The sequence below is a fragment of the Palaemon carinicauda genome, chromosome 31 (genome assembly GCF_036898095.1).
Source record: "Palaemon carinicauda isolate YSFRI2023 chromosome 31, ASM3689809v2, whole genome shotgun sequence".
NCBI classification, from domain to species: domain Eukaryota; kingdom Metazoa; phylum Arthropoda; class Malacostraca; order Decapoda; family Palaemonidae; genus Palaemon; species Palaemon carinicauda.
The window spans coordinates 56,421,926-56,437,522 of record NC_090755.1 but is presented as its reverse complement, the minus strand read 5'-3'; the positions used below and the strand labels follow the sequence as shown (position 1 = coordinate 56,437,522).

The following is a 15,597-nucleotide window of genomic DNA, read 5'->3' as shown; positions in this document are numbered from 1 at the left end:
GGGTCAAGAGAATGTGAACCGGATTTAAGAAGTATTTCATAGAACTAAAATACAGGTTGAGTTATTGTGATCAAAAACACCCCCCCCCCCCCCCCCCCAACCAAAAGACCTAAATACAGCCGTTTCCAATTCCACTCCTCTTTTACATTCGTGAAAACAAATTTCCGACGTCCATTGTCAATGTCCTTACTGAGACCTCATCTCCCCGTGATGAAATGCAAACTTTCTGTGGCCGGGAGAATTTCTGGTAAATTTCCAAAGGGACATACTTGACCTTTTCCGTGACATCTGACCTTCAAAAATAAGTCAGACTACAAAATTCTCGGGTTGACATTTATAGGAAATACATAATTGCCTTATTTAGTGTACTAGAAGGATATGGCTTATCGAGTTGAAAGGCTTAAAGGCCACTCATGAATGGCAGAGGTAAGGGACAGTGACATTGCCTTATCGAGCTGAACAATGCCCTAGAGACTAACCATATATACATATGCTCAGCGCCCAAGCCCCCTCTCTACCTAAGCTAGGACCAATGAATGAATGAATGAATGATTTGAAGTTCTCTGGGATAAGCTAGGACCAAGGAGAGCCAAGCAATGGCTGCTGATGACTCAGCAGATAGACCTATAGTCTACCCCAAACCCCCCATCCATAGCTCAAAAGGATGGTGAGGTTGCAGAGACCAGAGAAATTAGTGAGTTTGAGCGGGACTTGAACACTAGTATGGCGTTCACCAGTCAGGGACGTTACCACATCGGCACCAAAACCCTAATAAAATTATTGTAAATAATGATGAGCAGGACAGGTTTATAAATAATCTCGCCATTTAATAAATAGCAAGTGTCTGGATATATATATATATATATATATATATATATATATATATATATATATATATATATATATATATATATATATATATATATATATATATATATACATATATACTGTATATATATACTATATATAATATATATATACATATATACTGTATATATATACTATATATAATATATATATATATATATATATAAATATATATATATATAATATATATATATAAATATATATATATATATAATATATATATATATATATATATATACATATACATCTTTTCGGTCACACTGCTCTCCCCATCCATCGGATTGGTGGGAGAGGGAGTAGTCATACCCTGATGAGAGGGGGTAGGTATGTCTGTGTGCATACCTATCTAAAAATTTATCAATTTATGACGGGTCGCGTACACTAGTAATATAATAGCTGGGGTAGAGCGCATCTCAACAACAAATAAAAAAAAATATTTGGAGCACATAGAAAAAAAGAAGAGTTTTCCTCTAAGATAATTAATGAACTCTTTAATAACTCTTTAATATTATTCTGGACAGTATGACATTGCTCATTAATTACATTGCTGACTAATTACAACAACTAGATCATCAAAGGAACTTTTTCTAGGCTATCCTATTTGCCTCTACTTATTACAACAAGCGGCCGTCTTTAATTCAACAGAATTATTCTGGAATAAATAATATTTAAGTTATGGGGTCCTCTGACTGGCCAGACAGTACTACATTGGATCCTTCTCTCTGGTTACGGTTCATTTTCCTTTTGCCTATATATATACCGAATGGTCTGGACTATTCTTTACATATTCCTCATACATCTGATTACCAAACAATTCTTCTCTCAAGGGGTTAACTACTGCACTGTAATTGTTCAGTGGCCACTTTCCTCTTCGTAAGGGTTGAAGAGGCTCTTAAGCTATAGTAAGCAGCTCTTCTAGGAGAAGAACACTCCAAAATCAAACCATTGTTCTCTAGTTTTGGGTAGTGCCATAGCCTCTATACCATGGTCTTCCAGTCTTGGGTTAGAGTTCTCTTGCTTAAGTGTACACTCAGGCTCACTATTATATCTCATTTTTCTTCCTCGTGTTTTGTTAAAGTTTTTATAGTTTATATAGGATATATTTATTCTAATGCTGCTGTTCTTAAAATATTTTCTTTTTTCTTTTTTTTTCTTTTCCTCACTGGGCTATTTTCCCTGTTGGAGCTCCTGTGCTTACAGCAGTCTGCTTTTCCAACTAGGGTTGTAGCTTAGCAATTTATAGTAATAATAATAATGATAACATCACTGGCTGAATACATATGAAATGTTTTGCCACGTTTTACATAATATCAAGCGTACGCAATCCGTCAAAAGTGACGGCTAAATATTTCGATAGATATGCACACGCATTCATCCCTTCCAATCCCATCCCCCTTTCGGGGTAAAACCTCTTACCAGTGTATGACTACTCCATCTCCCCCCCTATCGGAGACACGGGGAGTTATAGAGCAGTTATGTCTGTCAATGCCACTAAGCGTGACCGGAAATATATATATATATATATATATATATATATATATATATATATATATATATATATATATATATATATATATATATAGATAGATAGATAGATAATGTCTCTAAACAAACTATATTGATCTCATTAATAAGTTGAACAAAGTTTTTCTTAAAAACTCGGAAAAGAACTCTGAGAATGCAGACCTCCCCTATGGCAGTTTATTTCTCGAAACCAGCTTGCCTTTCCTAGAATCAATTTAGACCGTAGTCGTATTTGAAGTGTGTGTGGCAACCATGTGCGAACTTAGGGTCAAGGTTAGGGATAATTCGGTCGACCTTCTATCGACCTTGACCTTTGACCTAGGACTTTCAAAATTGAATCACTTCCACGTCTCAACATAATCAATCCTTGAAAGTTTCACTACTCTGAGTAAAATTGTGGCCAGGAAGTTGTTCACAAACAAATAAACAAACAGGAGCGAAAACATAACCTCCTCCCAACTTCATTTGGTGGATGTAAACAAAAGATTGTTAGAAAGTTCTATTTCGAAGTTTCTGGAGAAAATATAGACACTAATGAGAGAGGAGGAGATTAATTAATTTTGAATGATCAGACATACAATTATCAGAGCAAATTGGAATTTCTTACTTTAAAAAAAGTTGAAGCCTATGAGCTTGAAGTTGATATCTTAAATATTATTATTTCCCCATAAATAACTTTTAAGCCACAGACCATCGGAGGCTACAATGCCTTTTCCGATTTCAACATTAGTTTTAACTAAATTTGATTATTTTGAGATTAGATTCGAAAATATTATTCATCTAAAATATCAATAGGGTTTAAAGGGTTGTAGCCTGATTGATATCGTCTCTGCCTGGTGTTTGCCAGTCGGGGGTTCGAGTCCCGCTCAGATTCGTTAGTGCTTGTGAGCCAAGGTTGGGGGGGTTTGGGGGAGCCTATAGGTCTATCTGCTGAGTCACATCAGCAGCCATTGCCTGGCCCTTCTTGGTCCTAGCTTGGGTGGAGAAGATTTTTGGGCGCTCATCATACGTAATATGGTCAGTCTCTAGAGAATTGTCCAGCTTACCAGGGCAATGGCACTGTCCCTTGCCTCTGCCATTCATGAGTGACCTTTAAACCTTTAAGGGGTTTCCAACATAACTAATAACTCAAATTTTATATTTATTTGTCACTTTTCCTTTCACCGCAAGTTCATCTTTTACACCCTGTACAGGTACAACTTTAAGAGCGTATTGCGCAGTACTCTGTAAATAGTACTGGATGATTTTTGCAGTGTTTATCTGCCTACCAGACTCTTCTCATTCGCAGAATCTTTTTATCTTTTCCCCACAGTTATTTCTTATCTATAAACAATGTCATAAATAGGTTCTACAGTATAAGAGCTTTGTAGTGACTTTAATAATAATAACAATAATAATAATAATAATAATAATAATAATAATAATAATAATAGTAATAATAATAATAATAATAATAATAATAATAAAAATAATAACTAGAATTGAGATATTGATCCGGATCACCTTTAAAATTTAATGGGATGTTCCGAGAAAACCTATCCATTGTTAAAATTTGGTGAAAATCCGGCAAGAAGTTTTGACGTGATCCATGGTACAGAGGCTATGGCACTACCCAAGACTAGAGAACAATGGTTTGATTTTGGAATGTCCTTCTCCTAGAAAAGCTGCTTACCATAGCTAAAGAGCCTCTTCTACGCCAGGCAGGGACGTTTCCAATAGGCCACCACAACATATATGCGAAAGAGGCATATACACATATCTACAAAATTCAGGTCATATAGCCAGGCAATTTTCTCATACTTTTTGGATAAACTTTTTAATACAAAGCCTGTACCCTGGAATGGTAATATTTATATCTACATTAATTCCTGTGATAGCTTTCTTCACTAAGTCACGAAAAAAGAAAAGAATTATACTCTGCTCTTACAAGCATGTATGTCTAATTCTCATCACTTTTACTAAATCTCAATTGGTTTTGCACGTGCCTACCGCATGAAGAATTACTATGAATAGTTGGAATTACAATAATAAAATAATACAATAATAAAAAGGCAGGAAAACTGAATGACACATTTCAAGAGATGTAAGTTACTGAAGGACATTATAGAAAGTAAATTTGAAGGACAAAGACCCAGAGGAAGGAAAAGAAGGGAGGGAGAATGTACCACGAGTTAAAAGGGGTGGTCACGAAGAGAGAATTACGGAGGGCGACTGATCCATGAAAAGGACTGCATAATATCGAGTTCAAAACCAGATCAGGTCTGACATAGTCTATTGAAACACAATCTCATTCTCCTAATCGTACTTGGCTTGTAATTCATGGGACTGCATTCGATCTACGACTATCCATCAATAATCCGACAACTTTTATGGTTACCAGCACCTGCTGGGATTCAAGAAGAAAAGAGGTTAGAAAATTCTCCTCTTAAGACTTGCTGGATAGTCACAAGGTTCACCAGAAAGGACTATGGTAAAAAATAAATAAATAAATATATATATATATATATATATATATATATATATACATTCATATATGTGTGTATATATATGTACGTATATGTATGTATATATGTATGTGCATGTGGGTGTGCGTGGACGCGCGCAATTTGCGTGAGACTTTTCATCTGATAAGTGTTCCACAGGTAGCTCATCCTGTTCCAAGTGCGAGAAAGCGACTTCATGCTGGCACAGAAACTACCTTTAACAACAACAACAACAACAACAACAAAAACAACAACGCAAGAGGGGGAAAGACGTTTCACCACCTAACACCCCCAACCTCCTCTGTTTATATTTTATGCACCAGTACAAGCAAGGAACCCGTCCAGAACTACCAAGGGCATTTCCTTCACACTCGTTAGCACTAACTTTGACTAAGAATTCCTTTCGCCAGTTTAGTTTTTCCTTTTTGCTTTCATCTCGTGTCACTAAGGAAGAGATTTTCCTTTAAAGAAAAAAAATAAGTCGAGTAAGAAACAAGAGAAAGAAAATGAAAAATGGAGATGCTGGAAACTAGAGAAAATCAGTATAACTATTATGGTGGAGCTATTCATGTATCTCAACCATTCTTAACTGGAGAATAAAATTAATATACTAAGATGTAAAGCGATAGATGAGTAGAGGAATTAATATACATAGAGAGAGAGAGAGAGAGAGAGAGAGAGAGAGAGAGAGAGAGAGAGAGAGAGAGAGAGAGAGAGAGAGAGAGAGAGAGAGAGAGAGTTATTCCCAGAATGTAGCTTACCAAGAATTTACAATTACCGCTTGAAATTTAAAAATATAAAATAAAACACTTGGAATTGCTGAGAGAGAGAGAGAGAGAGAGAGAGAGAGAGTGTGTGTGTGTGTGTGTGTGTGTGTTAATCTCGGATATAGCTTACCAAGATTTTACCATTTCCGTTTGAAGTTTAAAAAGACAAAATAAAAATAAAAACATGGAACTGTTAAGAGAGAGAGAGAGAGAGAGAGAGAGAGAGAGAGAGAGAGAGTTAATCCCAGGATATAGCTTACCAAGAATTTACCATTTCAGTTTGAAGTTTAGAAAGACAAAATAAAAATAAAAACATGGAACTGTTAAGAGAGAGAGAGAGAGAGAGAGAGAGAGAGAGAGAGAGAGAGAGAGAGAGAGAGAGAGAGAGAGAGAGAGAGAGAGAGAGGAGAGAGTTAATCCCAGGATATAGCTTACCAAGAATTTACCATTTCAGTTTGAAGTTTAGAAAGACAAAATAAAAATAAAAACATGGAACTGTTAAGAGAGAGAGAGAGAGAGAGAGAGAGAGAGAGAGAGAGAGAGTTAATCCCAGGATATAGCTTACCAAGAATTTACCATTTCAGTTTGAAGTTTAGAAAGACAAAATAAAAATAAAAACATGGAACTGTTAAGAGAGAGAGAGAGAGAGAGAGAGAGAGAGAGAGAGAGAGAGAGAGAGATTAATCCCAGGAAATAGCTTACCAAGAATTTACCATTTCAGTTTGAAGTTTAAAAATACAAAATAAAATAAAGACTTGGAACTGCTCTGAGAGAGAGAGAGAGAGAGAGAGAGAGAGAGAGAGAGAGAGAGAGAGAGAGAGAGAGAGAGAGAGAGATTGAATGAGCAGGACGAGACGAATTATATTATACTTCATAATGTAGATTAACCTTTTTGTTTGTACAACTTCCAAAAAAATAAGAATATTAGAATTTGTACATCTCGAAAAAAATACTTCTTTTGAGTTTAACATTTTTAATTTGCATTGCTACGAAACACTGACAACATAATAGTCATTCATTACTTGAAAATGTACTCACTAAGATCCAGAGTTGACATAAGTCTCTTTTTATAGTTTATATGAAAGATCTGTTTTGAAGTTGCTTTTCTTAAAATATCATATTTTAATAGTTCATTTTCTTATTTCTAGTTTATTTTCTTATTTCTTTCCTTACTGGGCTATTTTCCCTCTTGGAACCCTTGGGCTTATAGCATCCTGCTTTTCCAACTAGGGTAGCATAGCAAATAATAATAATAATAATAATAATAATAATAATAATAATAATAATACAGTATGCTTATCAAAACCTCCCAATGTAATATCCGTATGGAAATACAGAACACTCATAATAATAATAATAATAATAATAATAATAATAATAATAATAATAATAATAATAATAATAAAGTACGCTGCTCGAAACGTCCCAATATCATTTCTGTAGGGAACTACAGAACACTCAATCATTAAAAACGTAATGTGAAGGCACTTACGTCTATAAAGGACACTCTGTCAGGCCCATATTTTCATTAATCAGTTTTGATGTGTCTGGGTTCTGCTTCCACTGGGGAAATTGACTAGTAACATGATTGGAATATCGTAAATATTCATATTGAACTCTTGGCCTTTTGCAGTTTGTATATATCGCGAAGTTTTTACAATTAAGTGTTTATTATTATTATTATTACTACTTGCTAAGCTACAACCGTAGTTGGAAAAGCAAGATGCTATAAGCCCAGGGGCTCCAACAGGGAAAATAGCTCAGTGAGGAAAGGAAACAAGGAAAAATAAAATATTCTAAAAGGAGTAACATCAGCAAAATAAATATCTCCTATATAAACTATATAAACAAAACAAGAGGAAGAGAAATACGATAGAATAGTGTGCCCGAGTGTACCCTCAAACAAGAGAACTCTAACCCAAGACAGTGGAAGACCATGGTACTGAGGCTATGGCACGACCCAAGACTAGAGAACAATGGTTTGATTTAGGAGTGTCCTTCTCCTAGAATAGCTGCTTACCATAGCTAAAGAGTCTCTTCTACCCTTAGAAAGAGGAAAGTGGCCACTGAATAATTACAGTGCAGTAGTTAACCCCTTGGATAAAGAAGAATGGTTTAGTAACCTCTGTGTTGTCAGGTGTATGAGGACAGAGCAGAATATGTAAAGAATATGCCAGACTATTCAGTGTATGTGTAGGCAAAGGGAAATGATCCGTAACCAGAGAGAAGTATCTAATGTAGTACTGTCTGGCCAGTCAAAAGACGCCACAAATCTCTAGTGGTAGTATCTCAACGGGTGGCTGGTGCCCTGGCCAACCTACTACCTACAGTGAATAGATTTATATAGCATGACCTATGCAGGCCATGAACTTGCTAAGTATTAGACAAAAGGGAAAAATTTAGTCTCGTGAATCAAAGTAAGATTCGAATATAAATAAAGACTCACTAGTCAGCCAACACGAATCTGCATATTATTTTCAATGGCAAATGTACAACCATAGTTGGAAAATCAGGATACCATAAGCCCAATAGTTCCATCAGGGAAAGTAACTTGGTGTGGAAAGGAAACAAGAGAGATAAAGAATAAACTATAGAATATATGAAGATCAGAAACATTAAAATAAATCAGGCATATATAAACTACTGGAAAGAAATTTATGTCAACCTGTTCATCAAAGATGTATTTACTACAAGTTTGTATTTCTGACGTTCCGCGAATTCTACGGCCAGATTAGGAAGATCATTCCACAATCAGTTACAGCTGGAATTAAACTTTTAGAATAGCATGTACCATTGAATGTTATGATGTAGAAAGCAAGACTGTTAGAATTATTATCATTATTACTACTTGCTAAGCTACAACCCTAGTTGAATAAGCAGGATGCTATAAGCCCAGGGGCCCCAACAGGGAAAATAGCCCAGTGAGGAAAGTAAAAACTTAAAAATAAAATATTTTAAGAACAGTAACATCAAAATATATATTTCCTATATAAACTATAAAAACTTTAACAAAACAAGAGGAACAGAAAGATAGAATAGTGTGCCCGAGTGTACCCTCAAGCAAGAGAACTCTAACCCAAGATAGTGGAAGACCATGGTACAGAGGCTATGGCACTACCCAATCCTAGAGAACAATGGTTTGATTTTGGAGTGTCCTTATCCTAGATGAGCTGCTTACCATAGCTTAAGAATCTCTTCTACCCTTACCAAGAGGAATGTAGCCACTGAAAAATTGCAGTGCAGTAATTAACCTCTTGAGTGAAAAAGAATTGTTAGGTAATCTCGGTGTTGTCAGGTGTATGAGGAAAACGGAGAATCTGTAAAGAATAGGCCAGACTATTTGGTGTAGGTGTAGGCAAAGGGAAAGAACCGTAACCAGAGAGAAGGATCCAACGTAGTACTGTCTGGCCAGTCAAAGAACTCCATAATTAGTATTACGAATATGATGGTACAGTCTAGTAAGATCTGAACGCCAAGAATAATTATGAAAATTCTTATGCCGCATACACAAACAAATAACTGAACGACGGTACCAGAGTTTAATATACAGATCAGTGATAAGAATTTTAATAAAATAGGTTTGTGTTCACCAAATTAAGATAAGAGTCAGCCGCTAAAGACCAAACAAAACTCTAAACATGGTAGAATGATGTCATGGAAATATTTTCTCAGGATAGATTTATCACGAAAAATCTTAACAAGACTTTCTCTAAAAGCCAATCATGTAAGAAGAAATAGACTAAACGTGTTTCTAAAAAGTATATTTTATATTAATAACCATTACCTAGAATCTTAAATGAGTTGTATATAGTAAAGACACGTTGGCAATGCAGCAATGGATGTTGAGGAGCACCTATCCTTGACCTACTTAGAACCGGACTTAAGAGTTTTGCTAAGTTCAGCTTCATCCCTAAAATTCACCCCCAAAGGATCAATAGTTAGAGTTTAGCAATACATATTCGAACCCTGAGCATTCGTCTACGAATGTGAAGCCAAGCGAATAATCTCGTTTACAGGGAAACGATTTTAAATTCCTTTCCTATTATGTGAAGCAATAACTTAAGACACAAGGTTTAATCATTTGCCAAAAATATAAAAACTCCTAATTCATCTCCATCCACTATAACATTTTTTTCCTACAACAATAGACTTAATTATTTCACCAAATAATAAGTTTCATCTCTTGTCTTCATGTAATGCCTAACAAACCTCTCTCCCAAACTATACAAGCTAATAGCCAGTCTTTAAATATGACCAAAATCTAGTCTCCAAGAGAGATGCCTGACACTCAGACTATAATTATTCACCATAATCATGGCAATAAGCAAACAATTCCCAAACGACTAAAATTTCACCTTAAACAAAATACTCTTTGTCTCTTCTTCTTAACATTCTTCACATTAAAAAAAAAAAAATCTTAAATCAATGTGAAATTCAATATTAGTCAAGTAGACGAGTTAAATTGAAGAGAGAAAATAATGGCCATAAAAAATATTTTAAAGTTCAAATACACTTTTTCAAAATACAGAAATTTCAATTATTTAAAACCGAAATAACTTCACTGTCGCCACAAAAAGCATAAGATATCCGAAGTGGAAATAGTGCTAATGTTGCCACAGCTACCTAATTGGCTCCTTCATTAGTATATAAAATAAAGGTAGATGAATAAATATAATTTCCTCCCTTCACTTATTGGGACTAAGCTAAGAGGGAATTTAAAAAAATAAAATAAAAAAAAATCATAAAAACCTATGGCTGTACTGGATTTTGAACCAAATGTTATTGTGCATATGGTGATAGTAATTTAATCACCATTACAAATCATCCATTTGGTTAATCAAAGAAATCATTACCTCTACTTTTCATAAATTATCTCATAAAGACTGTTTGACTCATAAAAAAGATGGCTGTTTAAAACAAATGAAGTGGTCACTCAAAATAGCAATACTTGTCATTAACTGGTGAATTATGACACAATTTAATTCCCAGAAAACTTATCACATTATTGACTATAGTCCATTTCTTTTATCGAGGCAGATTTGCACCGACTCGCAGCGATGCCCTTTTAGCTCGGAAAAGTTTCCTGATCGCTGATTGGTTAGAATTATCTCGTCCAACCAATCAGCGATCAGGAAACTTTTCCGACCTAAAAGGGCACCGCTGCGAGTCGGTGCAAATCTGCATCGCTAAAAGAAATTGACTATAGTCTATATACGTTCATCTAAGCCTATATTCACACTCTAAACTTGACATACTGTATATCATGCACATAATTGCACACTTCACATATTAGCAAAGTCTGGAAGGGTTTGTCCTAGGACGAAATTAGAGCCAATCACAGAGCGAGCTGGCTATGCAGAGACGAGCAATGCCAACATTTAATAGCAACACACGTGGATGGCGTGCACAGCATATCCATATACCACTTGCCAGAACAGAGAAGCAATATTATCTTTGTAATCTGTTCTTTCCACATGACTGAGCCGCCAGAACAGAGAAGCAATGAGATTATGTTTAATTGTTATCCCTTCTTTCCAAATGACTGAGCCGCCAGAACAGAGAAGCAATGAGATAATGTTTAACTCTCATCTGTTCTTTCCACATGACTGAGCCACCTTAAAATACTTTGATCCGTTAATTCATCAATGTTGAGACCTTTTACTACTTCTTGATTTACTGTACAACATAGAAATTCCCCTAAATCGACATATATTGCACATACAGTTCATATCAACAGTTTCAAACATTTTTCAATCCATACCCACACTTCAAATCCATACCAGAGCTGGTTCAATTATCCATTCATATAGTAACACTTTGGCTTCCACCATCTATAATAACATTCATTACTTTATCTTCCACTTATTATTACCTTGCTCTTTCGCTATTCCTTATCAACTTTCTCTTCCTGCAACATATCTAAACGTTTCAAAATACATAAATACCGTACTGTATATTTATTTACACAAACATACAGTACACACAAAATACACACACATATAACTATTCAGATGCATCCATATACAGGCTACATACGCATGTTCGTGTATGTATGGATATGCATCTGTATATACTAGTGTCTGCAACCCGTCGAAAGTGATGGCTAAATATACCACTGTACTAACTACTGTAGTAGCCAGGAGGCTACTTCCACCTCTGCTTGGGTATGAGAATTGATTTCTCCCAGTTTACCACAATCACCAGATCATAGCAAAATGCAAGAATTCTACCTCAATCCTAAAGCAACTACCTCTTTGAAGAGGCCAGGATCAACCAATCGTCGAGATACACAAGAAGACGTATCTCTCGCGAGTGGGCCCTAAGTGGCTATCAAGGTAACCATGAGTGAATGCCTGGGGAGCCGTACAATCTCCAAAGTATAGTCTTTGGATGGTACACTGTACTGCAGATGGAGAAGAGGAGGTACTTTTGAGAGGTCTGATAAACAGGCACTTGAAAGTATGTGTCCTTCAGGTCTATCAAAAGCATGAAGTCTCCCTCTCTGACTGAGGACAGCACTGACCGTACTGTATTCATCCTTAAAATTTTCTTTGACGAACAAATTTGTTCAGCGGAGAGAAGTCGATGACCGGTCTCCAACCCACAGTCGACTTTTCAACCAGGAATACCAAACCGACTTTAGAAACCAGGAAATCCATCTCGAATGACTTCAGGCGTGGTGTTCTCCAATATCCCTTCACCTCTGCCCCTAGGTCCTGGGCTTTCATTGATGTTGGATAATCGAAGAGGAACTATATTATAACTAGAGGTATGGGAGGTCAATGGTCCAGGAAGGGTAGCAACTACGATAACCATCCTGAACGACACTCACCACCAAAGACTCAGCCCCATGATTCTGCTAAGTCGCCCATTGATGAGGCAATCCACACCCCCCTCTCGGCAGTGGGAAAAGGAGAATGCTGGCATCAGCATCTCCTTGATAGTTTATATATAAAAGTAAAAAAAAGAAAATCCAATTTCATTTTTTATACATGGGAACATGGTGGTGGCTATTGGGTATGTACTATTCACAAGCTTGGGGCTTCAACATTTTTCCTTGATGTAATTATTAAACAATGTATTGAACAAATTAAAACTTGAAAACTTTCCATGCTTAACTTCCTGCATGTTTACCTATTACAGTCAAGCCATATTTTGACAACATTCTTAGTTAACCTATGACATGTCTGCTGTGGCCTTGATACAGCATTCCAGTGAAACCTAGGGGAGGTAGCAAAGATCTTGCTAGAGTAGGATATGTCCACATCTATTAACCACACAACAAATTTTTTTAATCTAATAAAAGTTCACATACACAGAACACCAAGTGTTCACAGGAACATCAAAAGTTACATTCACTGTAGTGGAACGAAAAAGCAATACTTCATGAAATACTTTTGTCGTTACATCTACACCAATAATTGTAAAGTCTCCCGAATAACTATGAGTCAAGCTTATTCAGTTACCAAGATGGACGGTTCCACAAATTCTGCTCAAACCCACCAAACTGTACCTTTACCCAACTACAGTATTAAAAGTGTACTACAGGTAGTTCCTTCAGATACAGAAAAACCTTAGCCTTTGACCTCAACGGCAAAAGGTAAGAAATAATGAAAATATTACATTGACTGATGTTTTCTCTAAGGCTTTCTAATGGATATAATCTTGTAAGTCAAATTAAGAAAAGAGTCTGTCTTTAAAATGAAAAAATCCCCCAGTAGGCAAATAAAAAATAAAAAGGAGAGGAGCAGGTCTCCTAAGCTAGGTTAGTTTTTCTTTTTGTTAGGATGAATCTCTGCATTCTATCAGCTCTTGTGATAAATGATAACCTACAGCTTAATAAAAAAACATGGGAGGAGTAGCAGGGACTGGTAGAAGCCTGCCTGGTACCCAATGAAGACAAAGTGACCTAGATTAGGTTAGGTGGGTGTAGTGAGATTATGATGCATAATGCACCGTAGAATTTCACTCATTTGATTTCCTCCATCCCCTTAAAAGGCTCTCCCATGACATATGAGTTACAGTATACAGTATATATTTTATATCTAGTTTTGGTATAATTTGTACATGCCCAAGACTATTCCAAGGTTTGATATACAGTACTTGATTTTGGGTCTTGCCACCAAAAACAATTTACCACTGCACCAAAAATGATGGTCAGAAATACATAAAACAAGATTTGGCAAGAAATTAAAGTATGATATGAATATAATCCGTTAAATTAAACCTTTCTCTCTGGCTCTCTATTCATCAATAATCACATGTAGCACATACATACATACATACATATATATATACAGTATATACATATATATATATATATATATATATATATATATATATATATATATATATATATATATATATATATATATATATATATATATATATATATATATACAAGCTAAGCTATAACCCTAGTTGGAAAAGCAAGATGCTATAAGCCCAAGGGTTCCAACATGGAAAAATAGCCCAATGAGGAAAGAAAACAAGGAAACAAATAAACCATAAGAGAATAAACAATCAAAATACAAATATTTTAAGAACAGTAACACCATTAAATTGGATCTTTCATGTATAAACTACAAAAACTTAAAAAAAAAAAAAAACAAGAGAAATAAGATAGAAAAGCATTTCTGAGTGTACTCTCAAGCAAGAAAACTTTAATCCAAGAAAGTGGAAGACCATGGTACAGAGGCTATGGCACTACCCAAGACTAAAGAACAATGGTATGATTTTGGAGAGTCCTTCTAGAAGAGCTGCTTACTTTGTCTTAAACACAATATTATAATGGTAGTTCCATGATTTACGAAATATTATGATTTAGTGTTATTCCGCAGGAGTGAAGCCAGTTGAGTGAACAAACACATGGATGAGACAGTTGTCTTTGTTGTTGTAGATTGCCTGGCTCTTCAGGGTAAGTACGGGGTCTTGCAATTCCGCAGCCGGTAAAAAAGCAGACTTAGTACAAGGGCAAGCTAATGATACGGTCACAGGTTGGAGGGTAAGTAGTTAAGGATATGACATCTAGGTTAGGTTAGGTGGAGAGCCTTAAGGTGATATTTTGATAGAGTCCCATCCAGTAATTACTGCTTACCAGTAGGCTACATATGAGCTTGATGTTTTCATTTCTTTGAGAGCGAAGCGAACGCACAACGGAGCAAAAACCATTAAGGACTATCAAAAAGTCACAGAAATCTAATGGTTTTTGCTGGGCCATGCGCTCACTTCGCTCGCGAAATAAGAAAAGCCTCCAGCTCCTATGTACTGGCAAGCGGCAATGGCTGGGTGGGACACTATCGAAATATTACCAACCATAGTTTAGGTTGTGTTCTTGTGTTTGGCTTCCTCTTGAAATATTTATGTCTTTCAGCCATAAAATTTGAGACTTTCCAATCAACTGCAAATGGGAAAAAGTCTAACTATTCAATAACCTAGTTGCTTTTACATTAAACTCGCTTAACACGGGGGTACATAATTGCAAGAGCCCGTGCTTGGCCTAAAAATCCATGAAATCTAGGTTCTATTTAAAAATATGGTTAATATTTATTATAGGAGAGATCTCAAATATAAGAAATGCGGCTTATGAGCCGTAAAAACCAAACGGATTGATACAAAACTGCCAAAAATATACGAAGATTTTTTAGGGGAATTAATTTGGGATTACTTTGTTTAGACTATGTTATAATACCTAATACTTTTGCATGCATTTCATAATACTTCCCCACACATTTCATGTAAGTATCGTGTCAGTGAAGCACAGGGACAAATTAGACGCTATCTTAATGTAAACAAAACAAAACATAAATCACTTAATTAGACAGTAGGTCAATGGAAAAAATATATACTTACATCAAAGCTCAATGAATCACTTTAAACGCCAACATGCATCTTGTAAATACACTATATAGGACATTTTTTATTGAAATTTACGCGAAAACGTCCGAACTCCACCG

At 35.7% G+C, this 15,597-nt stretch overlaps 1 long non-coding RNA gene across 1 annotated transcript in view; it reads right to left on the bottom strand.

Annotated features, from left to right (window-relative positions):
- The window catches only part of LOC137624985 (uncharacterized), a 148,711-nt gene extending 133,114 nt beyond the window's left edge, over positions 1-15,597 (bottom strand). The window contains exon 1 of the long non-coding RNA XR_011040793.1: positions 15,494-15,597. This is a non-coding gene — a long non-coding RNA (uncharacterized lncRNA). The remainder of the gene's footprint in view (positions 1-15,493) is intronic.